The sequence below is a fragment of the Microtus pennsylvanicus genome, chromosome 14, assembly GCF_037038515.1.
Source record: "Microtus pennsylvanicus isolate mMicPen1 chromosome 14, mMicPen1.hap1, whole genome shotgun sequence".
Taxonomy (NCBI): Eukaryota; Metazoa; Chordata; class Mammalia; order Rodentia; family Cricetidae; genus Microtus; species Microtus pennsylvanicus.
Window position 1 is genome coordinate 58,367,733 of NC_134592.1, and position 15,034 is coordinate 58,382,766.

The 15,034-nt window shown below is 43.8% G+C and overlaps 2 non-coding genes across 2 annotated transcripts; one reads left to right on the forward strand and one right to left on the reverse strand.

The window, feature by feature from the left end:
* The first annotated feature begins 245 nt into the window (after positions 1–245).
* On the forward strand, positions 246–352 carry LOC142835430 (U6 spliceosomal RNA). Its single transcript, XR_012907857.1, has one exon. It is a non-coding gene; the product is annotated as a U6 spliceosomal RNA (small nuclear RNA).
* Positions 353–986: 634 nt separating this feature from the next.
* On the reverse strand, positions 987–1,093 carry LOC142835431 (U6 spliceosomal RNA). Its single transcript, XR_012907858.1, has one exon. It is a non-coding gene; the product is annotated as a U6 spliceosomal RNA (small nuclear RNA).
* Between the last annotated feature and the right edge of the window lie 13,941 nt (positions 1,094–15,034).

Genomic DNA, 15,034 nt, shown 5'->3' on the forward strand with positions numbered 1-15,034 from the left:
GTTCCCTTACCCGGCGTGCATCGGGCGCTCATTTGCATGCGCTCCTTCAGGTAAATCACGCAGGTCCACGCAGGCAGCACGACCTCCACTCGGCAACCGTGTTTACGAGCCGAGACACAAGACTTTAATAAGAAGACCTCTCTTAAGTCTCTATGCACCCCGGAAACATATTGATAGAAATCACCCTAACGTAAATAGCTAGAAATTAGTGGCCCTTATATAGCTCTTGACAAGAAGAAAGATTTGTGCTCGCTTCGGCAGCACATATACTAAAATTGGAACGATACAGAGAAGATTAGCATGGCCCCTGCGCAAGGATGACACGCAAATTCGTGAAGCGTTCCATATTTTGCCAACTGGATTCCGACTATTACGTCCGTAGCTGTAAACTACATTAGTTTGCACTCAGTGTTGAAAGTTTGCTTACTTTTTCTAACGCGAGCATGGTTGTCTTTGGCATATAAAATAGGGATTAAGCTAACCCAAAGCGGGAATACTTGAAGTGTACCTTAATCTTTAATTCGAAAATAGACCTGAGTTTTTATTCCCTAGCCCGAAGCCCGGGGCCCCAGGGAAGTTTAACATTCTCCCTTAGACTTCCCGGCGTGTGAACCGCGTGCTGGAGGCCCGGCAGGGACGCACCGGAGCCTCGCCGGTCTCTTCCCCGGCGTCCTGGCACTCTCTTCTGGTTCTGTAGACCTGAGTGTGCAACTGCTAAAAACCAGCCAGCGTTAGGATCTGTCTCCACAAACTCTGCATGCAGCCTCGAAAGGACACTAGCAAATGCTGCTCTCCACAAATTTTGATAACAGCAGGTTTTAACTGATAAAAAAAAACAAGCACCCAGGTCCAAAAACACGAACAAATGGGGGCATTTAATAGTGACGTGTCCCGTTGCCTTGGAGACGCTGGAGGCTGTCGAGGGAGGGGCCGCTGCGAAAGGAAGAGGTCAAGAGTCGCCCAGTCGATCGGTTTTATAAAGTATGCAAAATATGGAACGCTTCACGAATTTGCGTGTCATCCTTGCGCAGGGGCCATGCTAATCTTCTCTGTATCGTTCCAATTTTAGTATATGTGCTGCCGAAGCGAGCACGTATTCCCTCTCTGGACGCGGAATATATAAGGCACAATATCTAGAAAACTTTAAGACTAGGGTGACTTAATTACCGCGTGATTTTACACTCCCCGAGAATGGAAACGCATTTTCTTCACCAGAAACCTATGTATATGCTCGTGACTTTGGATGCTAAGCGGAGAGCGCGTGGCAGCGTGGACCCGCGTGGTTTTATCTCTGGGGTGGGACATGCAAATGAGCGCCCGGTGCACGTCGGGTAAAAGGCCTCTCCTGGAGTCTAGGCGGGGCGGTGAGCTCCCTTAGCAAAGGACTCTTTGGGCACCCCGGGAGGCTCGCCCTTCCCTGACACCGGTCGGGGAGCTGGGGAAATGTGAGGCTGCTCAGTCTCCAGAGCCCCGAGTCGATCACCCTTTCCCCACCCCACCGCGACTTAAACCTGGAACTCGTTACCGACGTCCCAGTGTGACGTAGGTGCCCTGAGCAGAGAGCTCTGACGTCTGCCCGGGGACAGGTGAGCCCTCCCGAGCTCAGCCCCGCGGCTTCGGCACCTTCGGCGCGGATTCCGTCCGTACCGGCGGCCGTTCGCAGGTGACACCGGCCCGCGCACATTTTGCGCAGGCGCCGGTTGTGTCCAGGACCGACGTCTGGGACCCAGGGCCGCACCCCTTCACAGGTGTCTGGCAGGCGCTAGCCTGTTGCCTGGCAACCAAACATCCGGCGCGCAGATGGAAGGGCGGAAGCCCACCTCCCTGGCCAGAGAGGGGACTTTGAGAATGTACACTGCTCACTTTGGAGTAGAACAGCCGAGCCGCTCTTGCACTTCCTTTCCTCTGCCTGCATATTAAGTGACATTTGCGTTCAACATGTTAGCCCCGTTGCGATACAAATGTGTAAAACATACCTGCTTGCCGGAAATCGTTATCGTACTCTTAAACAACAGCAAAGCCTGTGCTATTCAAGTCCTAACTCTGCGAGCTGTAAAATGAGGGACAAAGGTCAGAGCCCCTGATCGCTGGCGTGGTTTCAGCATTTCTCCGAAAGAAGTCGGGGCAAAGGTCCTCCTGCGTGCATATTAATTAGCACCGCCGGTCGACTGCGGCGTGGCACTTACCTGAAATCCCCGCGCAGAGGAGGCACTCACAGAAGAACCAGAAAGTCAAGGCCAGCCTCTCCTGCAGGCGACTACAAGCCCAGCCTGGAAGTACAGTTAATATTCCTTCCAAGGGCAAGAACGATTCCTCCAGAGTTCACTCTGAGGAACCCGGGAGGTGAGCTTCCTTCTAGGACGCAGTGGAGTGGCTCCCGGGGTCATAGGTGCTCACCGTCCGGAAAGCAGCTCCTGGAAAGCCCTTGCCCAGCAGGGATGAAGACTTCCTTCCCCACGGTGGACAGATGGACCCCCACTCCCTCGCTCTTCCCACCTGACAGGCTCTAGCCCCGCCCCTCCACGAGATCACCTGCAGTTCTGGACAGAGAGGGGCGGAACCTCAGGGAAGGGTCTGGCGACCTCCTCACCCCTTTACGGGCAGGTGTAAGCACTCAAGGAGCGCAGCTGAGATAATCTTTGGCAAACAGGCACAACTGAACTTAGCGAAATGGTTCAGAGGACAGTCCTGTACAACACCTATACAAGCTCTGTCTCAAACATTGAATGAATGGTTACATCAAGTAACTCCCCTCCTCCTTATCACCCCACCTTTTCTCTAATTTGTCACATGAAGTAATTTTGAGAATTGTTTAATTGGCACCCAGTTTCCTGAAGCACAAAGAGGAAATCGTGTGAAGTCATATAGACCTGCACTGCTGAGACAAAGCAGAGGCCAGAAAGCCGCGAGCACTATGGGAAGGCAGGGAAGCGCAGCCTGCTTTCTCCTCTGTGTTTAGAGCTGAGGAGGTTTTCTTTCACAGCTTTTGAAAAGTAATAAAAACATTGTTCTTTCACATTCAAAAGAAAAAAAAACAAATACAAAACAGCGAAAAAACGTCGTGTCTGTTGAATTAAATTACCCATTAGAAGTTTTTTGTTTTGTTTTTGTTTTTTTGTTTTGTTTTGCTTTTGTTTTTTAAGGCTTCTACTAGCCTATCTTTTCAATAGACTTTCTGTTTTCAAAACTGTTAAGATGTAATAAATTGATGTTCGATTTTATGATTTGAACAAATGCATCAAAACCCTTTCATGGTCTCTCACTCCTAAAACCTTTACTACTAAATGATCTCTCGTACAGAATTAAGGCACAGTGAGGACGGTCAGTTACAAGGTCATGGTCTTGATGGTCTTCCAAGTTGCTCACTCCTTCAGAGTCAAGCTGCACCCCACAAAGATGGCTTATTAACTCTTTACATTCTGAAAATTCAAGAAATGTTTACTTATACAGAAGGGAAAAAAATTAAGTTAACATCAAGTCTATTGAGTAGAGAATCTTTTCCAATATGTACAGTTCGGGGTGTGGGGGAGGAAGCCCTAAGTGAATATGTATTGTTAACATGGGCGCAGCCATGTCAAGACCCCAATACCTCAGACCCATGGGAGTGGCAAAGGCTTCCTCCGTTGAGGCCTAGAGGAGCGCCAATATTATCTACAGTAGATGATGTTCTGGGCTGAGCTCCTAGTAAAAAGAACATAACACATAATAATGTATGCAATAATCTAAGAAAATTATGCCTCTAACTTTAAAACTGCCAGAGAAGAATCCTGGCAGTGATCCCAATATGCTGCTCAGTAAATCTTTAAAGCTATAGCACTTAATTCAACATGGAGTTAATATAACATACAGCTGAAGTAAAACAGGCATAGTGGCTCATACCTCTAGGGAGGCCCTGGGGAGGGAGAGGCCAACTTGGGTCTATTAGTGATTTCCAAGCCAAATAAAGCTATGCAGTGAGACCCTATCTCAAAAAGGCAAAATAAATAAATGAATACACAAATAAATAGCATATATTCTTGAAGTCAGTATATAAATATGTAATTCAATCAGTTATTTTCAAATTCTTATAAATATCTGTCAAACTATTCTTTTTAGTTTTAACACAAATAGACTGCTGAACACAAGGAAGGAGCCACATAGCTCATCCTGGCCATTAGTTCAGCAGTTGTCTCAACAGAGAAGCAGATTGCTGGCTGGTGTCCTCGGAAATTCCCTTTTTCTCCAGAAAACAAGGTGGACAGGCTTGTGCGGGGAAACCAGCCATATCTCTCTGTTGGTTTGTTTTTGGTTATTTGGGGGTTTTGTTCTGGGGGAGTCATTTTGTTTGGTGTTCAGATTCAGCACCATGTCTGCTACGAACAAAGTTCAAGGATGTAGGATTTCCCACAGGCAGTTAGCAGACTCTGGAAGTTGCTCTTTTACAACACGTCAAAAGTAATCAGACTAAATCTTATGATTATTGCTTCCGTTCTGTTTGGACTTGGGTTAGTCACATTAATGTTGAACCTTTCTGTGTGCAGCCTGTCCTAAAAGCATTTGGCTTTTGCTTGGCGCAAACACTTTATTTGCATGAATTGATCTGCCTATGTTCCTCTCTCATTAACCCCTCCGGAGAACCACACTACTCAGGGATACACCGTTCCCATGATGTAGTTTATTAAAAGCATAAGAAAATAACAGTTTGGGCCACTGAAAATGTTACTCACATGTGTACTACTGAAAAAAGAGGTTTTGCCTCCATAGGAAATAATGCAGTTTAAGCACAGTAGCAAACATGGGCCATGGCTTTGTCTAGAGAGTAGGATGTGCTGCCCTAACCACAGCCAAATGAAGACTCTGCCCCTTGAAATATGGTTTATCAAGTTAGTATTGACATGAAGATTATGATGCACTATTCTGAAGCTCTTGGATCATCAGTGTATGGCACATTGTAGGAATAAAGACTGAAGTCAAGATTACTTGTCAGGCATGAAGGAAAAATGTTCCATCTCACACCAGATTATTTAAGTTTTTCACATTGTTTTTGGGCTACATTATTTAAACTACTTATATTTGTGAATGAAACAAAATGTAATGATATGATCATATTCATATTATTATGACTGTTATGAAAAACATAGGTAAAACCCAAAGCTATAAAAAGTAATAAAATGACCAAAACCAAGACATTTATTCCTGTGTTATGCTGTACCAGTACATGTGATTGGGATTCATTTTTTCATAAATTGAACATTTCAGTTGTTTGAACAAATGCTTAATCAAGCCAACTTTATGTTTTGGTCCATAAACTTGTTTTAATCTAATATTTTTCATTGCAACATTCCCCACGTGCTTACATGGAGTTTGGGTACTTTTAATATTTGTATTGCATTATTATTTATTTTGTGTGCATGTGTGTGTGGGGGGGGGGATGTGTCATGGCACTTGTGTGGTGGTCAGAGGACAACTTGCAAGAGTTAGATGTTTCCTTCCACCAAGCAGGTCCTAGTAATCAAACTCAGATCAGTCATCTTCATGGCAAGCACCTTAACCCATGGAGCCATCTCACTGGTCCTGGATCTCAGTACTTCTGAGAACTCCAAAGTATGTAGGTAAAAGTTAAAGTTAGTTATCTTTCCTGTCAAGTGAAAAATTAACATGGAATAGGGATTGTGGAAGAAAACATAGGAAAGTATTTTTGCAACCTTGGAGACAAACAGGTTTTTTGTTTGTTTGTTTGTTTGTTTGTTTTGGTTTTTCGGGACAGGGTTTCTCTGTGGCTCTGGAGCCTGTCCTGGAACTAGCTCTGTAGACCAGGCTGGTCTCGAACTCACAGAGATCCACCTGTCTTTGCCTCCCAAGTGCTGGGATTAAAGGCATGCGCCACCATCGCCTGGATTGGAGACCAACAGCTCTAACATGGGATACAGAAAGTAAAAACTCTTTAAAAACTTGTTAATCTGGGATTTATCATAATTTAAAACCCTGTTCATCACAGAATCAAACCATAATACAAAACAAAAGCTGAAGAAAATATTAAGAATCTTTTATCAGAAATGTGTCAAAAATAAGTCAAGATGGGGCTGGAAAGAAGGCTCAGCCGTTACGAACATCGGCTACTCTTCCAGAGGACACAGGCTCATTCCTAGCACCCCCATGATGGCTCATAACTGTTCCTGGGGACCCACCTTCTCCTCTGACTTCTGAAGGCACCAGGCACATGGTGCACAGAAAGACAGACAGACAGACATGCAGGCAAAACACTCATATACATAAAATAAATCTAGAATATGTTAAATAATAAATCAAGAGATGTTTCTACACTTCAATACTAAAAATATGCCAAAGTATGGGCAAAACGTTTGTACAAACACTTCACAAAAATGTACACAAATGAAAATAAAAATGAGACAAAACAATACAGAAAATGAAAAAAGACATAAATGGCTAACACGCAAATGAAAACAAATTCAACACCATTAATCATAAGAAAATTGCTAATGTCTACTGAATGCAATTCCACAGTACTAAGAAGGCAAGAACTAAGAATAAACAACACCAAACTCTGGCACTATGGGGTTCAGCTGGAGTTCCTAGGTGACATTGTTGGGGCCAGGGCTAAGGGGTATGTTTTTAAAGAACTGTTTAGCTTTTTCTATGTAATGATTCATACTAATTGTCAACTTGACAGAATCTAGACTCATGGAGCCTGTCCTGGAACTAGCTCTGTAGACCAGGCTGGTCTCGAACTCACAGAGATCCACCTGTCTCTGCCTCCCAAGTGCTGGGATTAAAGGCGTGCGCCACCATCGCCCAGCTTGGAGACCAACAGTTCTAACATGGGATACAGAAAGTAAAAACTCTTTAAAAACTTATTAATCTGGGATTTATCATAATTTAAAACACTGTTCATCACAGAATCATGGAGAAAGTGGGCTTCTGGGGGTTATCTTGATGATAATCGTTGAGGAGGCACCCACTGTAAATGTGGGTGCAGCCATTCCCTGGGTAGGAGTTTAGGGCTATGTAAAATGAAGACAGTGAACTGAGCAATTCCCTCCTGTTCCTCACTGTGGATGTCACCTGTGGTCCTGCCACCTCCTTCAGGGTCTTGGAGTCTACGCTTCCTTCCATGGTGAAGGGTACCTTGAACTGTGAATGAAAATAAAGCCTTTGTCCTGAAATTACTTTCACCAGATTATTTTTTTCACAGCAATAAGAAACTGATAAACCTTACAAAGAAAAGCACATTGTGATCCAGTAGCTTCTAAATATTTATACAGGAGGAATTAAGACTTAAGTCCACAAAGATTTGTATAACAAGGGGAAAGATTGTGTCATATTAACACAATGGGATGCTATTCAGCAACAAGAAAAAACACACTGCTGGTATGCACGGAGTGGATGGATTTCACAGGCCTGGTACACAAAAGAAGGCAATTAGGGAGGTTGTGTATCATGAATCCATTCAGAGAAATCTGTGAACAAGGGCCAGTGAGGTGGCTCAGCAAGTAAAGGCACTTAGTTGCCACTGAGTGGCACTGATGGCCTGAGATCTATCTTTGGGATCTACACAATAGATGGAGAAAACCAGTTCTGACTCCACACATGACATGACATGCATTGCTCTCGCCCCACACATTGGGCGCCATTCTTCTGTCTGAGGTGTCTGTCCTGCCCATTTGCCGTAGTCGTTAAGTCCCAAAGAAAGCACACAGAGTTGTTCATTAGTTATAAACTGGTTGGCCTAGTAGCTCAGACTTCTTATTAACTCTTACAACTTATATAGTCTATTATTCTTGTCTATTTTAGCCACAAGGCTCAGTACCTTATTCAGGAGGCAGTCACATCTTGCTTCTTCTGTGGCTGGGTCATGACTCCAATAATGGGCTTTCCTCTTCCCAGAATTTTCCTGTTTTCATTGACTCGCTTCTACTTCCTGCCTGGTTGTCTCACCTATACTTCCTGCCTGGCTACTGGCCAATCAGTGTTTTATTAAAATACAATTGACAGGGTGCAAACCATTGTCACATAGCACTTCCCACCTTTAAAAAAAACTCTGAATCTAATATCTTTGTTTAGCTTGTCTCCTGACCATTTTCCATAACAACTTGTAACCAAAAAAGGAAAATATCCATAGTCCATTTTTTGGGAATGTGGGCATAGTTTTCCAGGCTACTTCATGCAGGTTGGGGGCACTGATAATCTTATGGGGACCAAAAGAAAATTTAGAATTATGATCAAGTCATGACTGGAGTATCCTATGAGGCTTGATCATCTCAGGCAGCAGTTTTGAATCTGTTCTGGATGTAGAACTCTGATATCTGGGCCATCTGTTCCTACCAGAGATTTCTCAGGTGGTCTTCCTTGATCAAACCTGATTTTTCTTAACTCAGAATGAACCCACAGCCTCTCACTTCCTGTGGAAACAAAAGCAAAACCTCTTCTCCAAAGTAACATATCTTTTGACTTCAATTTTGAAGTCAAGGTATTTTCAAAATATTTATGTTTTATTAACCCAGCAGCATTTATATTCAAATTTCTTTTAGCAGCTGTTGCTCCTTCCTCAGCTGTCAAGCAATTCAAAGACAACATAATAATATACAGTATCCAAACTCTCTGTATTTTCCATCTTTACGTGGCTTTACTTTAAATTCTGCTTGTTTTATTGTTACTTTTAATTTTTGGTTTTTTGAGACAGGGTTTCTCTGTATATCTTTCACTGTCCTGGAACCCCCTCTGTAGACCAGGCTGTCCTTGAACTCACAGAATTTGTCTGCCTCTGCCTCCCAAGTGTTGGGATTAAAGGTATGTGCCACAACAACTAACTACTCTCTTTTTTTTCTTTTAAGGACTTTAACTTTGTCTTTTCTCTCCCAAGCGTGCATAAATTTTTAAAAACACTGTAAACCATTTGGAGGTTTTCTTTGTCTTTGAATCTATCTTTACTGTATATCTCTCTTTTTCTGACCACATGAGTCTTAATTTGCTAAGCAATATGCAGAGGATTAAAGCCGTGGCACCAGGGTGCAGCAATGATCAAGTCCCTACATGGCTTGCCTTATGGAGTCTGCTGAAGCAACACACAGCTAAAAGATATGCGAACGAAAGAGTAGATAACTCCGGCTGTCCATGAAGGCAGTGAAGATAAAGCATTTAGAGAATGAAATACCTGACGGTATTTTACTCGAGGCTGAGGGAGGGTGTGCGAGTCACAAGTGCTCGCGTGTCAAACTAGCCTAGGTTTGGCTCCCTCATGATCCCAAAGCTCAGGGCTTACCTCTTTATTCTCATCATGCAATGAAACACGAAAACAGGAAGCCATGGTTCACTTGCACACATTTGTCTTCTCACGCAGTCTTTTAGAAAGGACAAACTGACCATTCGTCAGGCTATTAATAAATGAAAAGCACAGGCGTGTCAATTTCAAGGTGAAGCGCAGGCCATTATGCAGACCCACCGTTTCCCTTCGGCTGAAACTCTCATTTCTCCTCAGGGTTTAAATATCTAAGGAGAGTTACCTAGTCAAAAGTGTGGGGATTTCTAAATCTATAAGCCCGAAGTGCCCATGCAAATGAGACTACATACCAACCACATGCATCATGTCGGGCAGGACAGGGAGTAAACATTCATGCTCTAACACTGGTCAGCACTTACTGCCCTGGAGCGGTTTCAGTCTCCCAGGTGAGACACAGATCACTTTTTAAGCACTTGTTATATACTGCTACAGGAGCATTGCTGTTTTTAATCTCTTTCTTTCGGTCCCCATCAATAAAGGGATGGAGGATTCAGTTTTAGCTATGTTTGACACCAGCGAAAAGTCAAAAATTGTAGTAATCTCAGTTAAGACAGCAAATTCTGTACAAACCCTGCATTGATTTTGGTCAGCGTCGACTGCTATACAAACTGAGACAGGTGAAAGTATCTCCTGGCCTTGTAGTTTCTGCAGTGGACTTGGTACTGTCCTGAAACATAGCACTGCTTTCTTCAGAGAACTCTCGGGCGGTCCAGGAAGGACAATGAACTCATGAGTCATGGTCTGCTCGGAAGCAGAGACCTGCAGAGGACAAACACAATCGGCCCGTGCTTTGCTCGTTGTAAGATTGGAAACTAAAGCCAGAATCCTGTGTTGTCCTTTCCGGGCTCATCTTTTAGCATTTCCTCTGTCCCAAACAACTCACGCGGGAGAGACGCTCACATTGATTATCAGCTGACTCGTCCTAGGTGAAAGACTGCGCTTGGGTTCTTTCGCCTTAGGAAATGCTGACAGTGGGGATGATAGCTCTTGAGAAACTGCAAAGCAGGAAGGTACATAAAAGCAAGGAATTAACTTGAACCAGACAACTGTGTATTCTTGATACTTGAAGAGAACAGAAACCGGGGGGGGGGGCAAAGGATTATTTGCATAAATGTCAATAGTTTAAAAAGTAGGGGTAAGTTATACAGACAGGAGAGGAGAAAGAGAAGAACACTCTTTTTTCTCCACACTGAAAAGATACAAGATCAATCAGTATCTCCTGGGCTGGAGCTCCTTGGCGGAGAGCCTGCCTAGCATGTGGGAAGGCCGCATTCCATCCTCAGCACTACCAAAGCGAAACATCTCTTCTGTAGACTACGACTCTTAGTCTGTGAGGCTGTTAGAAACACAGCTCTAGGGATGGGGGTATCCGAACTGGAGTCCTGGTTCTGCCGTCAGATGGTGATATCTAGCATCCTGCGTACTTGTTCACTGTTCCTTGAGCTGAGAACAAACCAACTTTATACTGTCGTTATAAGATTAAAGTAAGATGGTGCATTCAGTGTGCCTGGCTCACAAAAGATACTCAAATAACTGTGTTTCCATCTTCGGTCCTTCTTCCCATGAAATTCTTATCACACAAGGCTTTGTGTAACCAGGTAGGCGGGTGTGTCTTATCTTTGCTCCTCTTGAGACTTTGACCTCTGCAATGACGGAGCTAGCAGCTTGGTCATTTCTATTCCCCTGAACATTTCCTTATGCAGAGAAGGTTTCTGAAAAACTACGTGTTGAATGTTACTTTTTGTAATCCAGCAAGCACTCACCATTTCAGCAAAAGAAAATCATCCCAAAATTCCCAGTGATCTCCCTCTTTATTAGCCGGGAAGCTTTGATGTTTTAATCTGTCTCTCCAGACCATTTGATTAAATCAGTGGCCTTTCTACTTCAGGAGAGCAATCTGTTGAAACAATTGGACTTTTGTCATGATTCAACCTTATTTTTGTCCTGATTAGCGTGTGATATACATATTCACCCTATCCCCAAAAGTACAGCAGCAACCCCTTCTTCTTGTCAGCAGAACACGCATGATCTGCACGGACAGATTTCTAACATAACATGGCTGCCTATGTTAACATGGATGCTTTCCAGTCACATACTGCCCTACATTTCCCAGGAAGACCCCACGCAGCAAGGGTCTCATAGGATTATAATGTAGCTGGATGAGGACCATGTAGCTGGAGAAACGAAGAGAAAATGGAATTAGCAGGAAAATGAAAAGTAACCCCAAGAAAACTCACAGTTGACAGGGTTAGAAGAACCTCGATGGATCCTTTAAAAAGTGCAAACGGGCTGGCAAGACAGCTCAGTAGGTAAAGAAGCTTGTTGCCAATCCCAAACGCTGCCAGTCCCAAATACCTGAATCCCAAATGCTGTCAGTCTCGAACACTTGAATTATCTCCACAAGGAGGCGAAAACTGACTTCTACACCTCATCCTCTGACCTCCACATCACACACACACACACACACACACACACACACACACACAAATATAATTTTGTAAACATGTAGAAAATATGGAACCAACCATGAGACATTTTCATTAATGGTAAGAACACTCAGCACTGTGCTGTCTACTTAGAAGCAAACCTAGAATGAAAAGGAAGACAGTCCCAAGAGAACCACCAAAGACACATTTCTGAAGTGGCACCTCCTCACGACAATCCCCAGGCACATCCTTCAGGGAATGTTATGGAAGATCTTGTTATCCAGGAACTGAACGCTCCATTCGTGTTACTGCCTGAACCTTCCGGTAGGGCCAGATGTGGAGGTAGAAGTCAGTGATAGAGATTATCCCAACTTCAAATTAGCCTAAGCTAATTTGTGTGTTTGTTTCTTTAAAAAAAAAACCAACAAACTTTGTTGATTTTTGGGAATTTCACATCACCTTATTCCCTCACCTCCCAGTCCCCCTATATCCTCTCCTTGCCCCTGCAGCACCCTCAAAAAGAAAATTTTAAAAAATCAAAACAAAACAAAGAAAGCAAGAAAACAAACAAAAACAATAATAAAACGAAACCAAAACCAAATAAACCTCTTAGATCCTCCATCTTTCCTGACTCTCCAACACGTCTTCATTCGTCCTGGTGGCATTGGGAGTCAAGCTGTGCCCACAGTGTACCCTTTTGTCCGATCGGTTTTACTAGCAAATGTTCATTGCAGAGTTTATTGCACTGGTCTGGTTCAAGGTCTCTGGTTGCTGGCACACCACCATCACTGGATTCCAGGGGAACTCCTCTCGGACATCCCCTGCTGATGCTGTGAGTCATGAAGATCCTTCAGGTATCTTCCCTTCACAAACTCCAGCCGGTCCTAGACGGGGTAGATGTTAGGGTGGCCAACCCAAGGTCCAGGATGTGGGTCCGGTTTGTAGCTGAGTTGGTCAGTCCAGGCCACTGGGGCCATCGGCCTCAGGTGAGGGATAAAGCCAGCTCCCTTATGTTCATGCCTTCTTGGTCAGTTCTCCCTAGCCTGTGATGAGGGGTGGGGTCATCTCTCTCCGAAGTTTTCCCAGAGCCGGGAAGAGCAGGGCCAGCCCAGCACGGCCCTCTGATATCACACATGGTTCCTATGGTCCCCTGAGGTGATAGAGGCCACAGACATCAACACAGACCCCAGCTGCAGTAGGACCATGGAAAGACATGACCCTCTGCAGCAGCTTGGGCCATGCTGTCTCCAGGTGGAAGTGCTGGATATTCAGATCAGGATGGTTCTGGAAACCTCGACACCAACAAGGGCACAGGTCGATGCCCCAACCCCAGCTTCTGTGTGCCCTTTGTGAAGTATGAGGCACAGGCCTCATACTTCAACACAGACCCCAGCTGCAGTAGGACCTTGGAACAGACTTGACAGCAGTTGGGTCTGGATGAAAAAAAAACAAACTGGTTTTTAATTATAATAGAAAAAGTCTATAGAGTCATGATATATTGAAAGAAAAATATTTTATACAATATATGTGTTTTAAGATTTTTAATTATTTATGTGTATTTGTATGCAGCTCTGTGTATTTCTATACAGACATATGCTCTGGTGCCCACAGAGGCCAGCCCCAATAATACATATATTCTAAGCTAAGTATTTTCAAAAAGAGTCCAAAGTCTTAAAATGCAAAAGTTTATAGCATGAAAATAAACATGATAAAAGTAGGCCTAGAGCAGTTAAGAGAGTACTTACTATTCTTGCTGGGTGGTGGTGGAGGCAGAGGCACGCGGATCTCTGTGAGTTTGAGGCCAGCCTGGTCTACAAGAGCTAGTTCCAGGACAGGCTCCAAAGTAACACAGAAAAACCCTATCTTGAAAGTTTTTTAAAAAAGAGAAAGAAAGAAAGAAAGAAAGAAAGAAAGAAAGAAAGAAAGAAAGAGAAGAGAAAAAAAGAATATAGTACTCTTGTAGAGAACCTGAGTTTGGTTCCCAGCACTCGCATCAGACAACTCATGAGCACCGGTAACTCCAGCTCCAGGGGATCCAACGCCTCTTTTCCGGCCTCCTCGGGCATCTGTACTCACATACATATACCCAAACACATGTGTACAAATGACTTCAATTTTTATTTTCAGTTAAGGAAGCAAGTGTGACCCAAGTGACGAAGTCTGCCGAGTACACAGGAATGACCTCAGCTGTCACACCCACTCAAGTGCTCGGTGACTCAGCTGGAGAAACTCGGAATGCTTCAAGCTGTTTATGGGAAGCACCCTGCACAAGCAAGCCATGTTTTCGCTTTCACACAATGTACCTTTTCTATGTGTAGATGCCCACATACACAGATACTAAGCATCCGGTTTCACTGACCTATGGTATTCAGAAAGAGTGTGCCGTAGAGATAGGTAGGAGAGATACAGTAGGCTATACGATACAGCCACCTGGACAGCAGTCTACAGCATCCGGGTTTATATCAGCACACTGCAATCAGTACACACCAGAAAGTGACAACTGTACTCTTTCTTTAAAAAAAAAAATCCCTGTTTTGTTGGAAAGGTGTATAGGATTCTGCCTTTCATTCCTTCTGGTTGAGAGTGGAGGTTTGCACACTCACTTTGAAAACTATCAGAATCTGTTGGAGTGGAACACTTGCACCGTCCGGTCTAGCAACACCACACCTATGTTCCCACAACCAAATACTGCAGTATGTCGGAATTTTGAAAACAAAACAGCATTCAAAAGAGGCCGAAGAGAAATGCATTTATTTTGTTTAATAGTCCGTTCTGCTTTGCGGGTTCTTGAAAAAAGAGAAACTCGTCCTCAGGATGGCCATTGTCTCTGAAGATGGATGGAGGGGAATGACAAGGCACAGCCTCTGGAACTATTCGATTCTGTCGCCTGGTGCTGTGAATACACTCGTCACACCCATTTTCCAATAAGGCCACCACATACTTCTCATTTGTGTGCTTTCCTATGTGTTGGACTTTCGTAAATATTCATTGTAAAAAATAAGTTATCTACTTTGTGACAAATCACATCCCATCTCGAAGCCTTTCTCACGCTCGTAAACATTTCTCTTTCTCTATTTACTTCATCACCATTCTTGGGCACTCATCCACTCTTCTCCTGATTGGAAGTCTGCGTTAGAGGCTGAGTGTACTCGTCCTTTGGGTTCCTGAAAATCTTTACATACACTAGACACTTAATAAATACTGCACCGAGATAAAAAAGAAACAGTATGCTAAAAAGCTTTCCAAGAAATTTGAAGCAAAGATGTTGCCAACCAGTTACCTCTGACTCACCTTTTCTTACCAACAATACTCTCTTCACCGTGTGTTTGTT